Source organism: Microtus ochrogaster, linkage group LG2, assembly GCF_000317375.1.
Source record: "Microtus ochrogaster isolate Prairie Vole_2 linkage group LG2, MicOch1.0, whole genome shotgun sequence".
Taxonomy (NCBI): domain Eukaryota; kingdom Metazoa; phylum Chordata; class Mammalia; order Rodentia; family Cricetidae; genus Microtus; species Microtus ochrogaster.
This window is the reverse complement of record NC_022028.1, coordinates 51,241,807-51,242,539: the sequence shown is the minus strand read 5'-3', so window position 1 is coordinate 51,242,539 and position 733 is coordinate 51,241,807.

Genomic DNA, 733 nt, shown 5'->3' with positions numbered 1-733 from the left:
CCTAGTATCCTCCCTTTCTGAAGCAGTGGCAGCAAAACCTTGGCATCCTTCACTTCTTTAGACCCAGTTTCCTTATCTCTGAGACGATAAGAGCGTGTTCTGAACCCAAAGATGCTCTGTTGGGGTGTCTGAGAGCCTCAGATGCTTCTGGGAAAGAGGGCCTACCGAGGGAAGAGCTCCGGGAATAGTGGGATTTCTGGGAATTTCAAAGAAAGTCTCGTCATTTTTATTATGTATGGATTTTGTTGTTCTGAGATGGTCTCACCGTGTAGCCCAGGCTGGCCTTGAACCCATCACACTCTTCCTGCCTCAGTCTCTCAAGTGTGAGCATTCTTGTCCTTTGCCATCATAACTCAGCTAGGATATTGATTTATCTATTTATATTTGAAACAGAGTGTCACATATATCTCAGGCTGGCCTCCATTTGGCTAAGTAGCTGTCAACAATGACGTTGAACTCCCAATCCTCCTGTCTTCACCTCCCCAGCGCTGTTATTACAGACGTGAACCCGCATGTCCAGTTTATGAGGTACTGCGGATCCCACCTAGGGCTTCCTGTAAGCTGGGCAAGCACTGTACCTACTGACCCACCTCCCCAGACTCAGGTTTTTATTTGCTGACATCATCTAAACCCTTCCCATAGGGACAGACCCGTAAACGCTCAGCCTTAACCCATGTCTATGGCTCCGTTGGTGGGGTACGCGACCAGCAAACAGTCAGGTATGGGGGGGGGG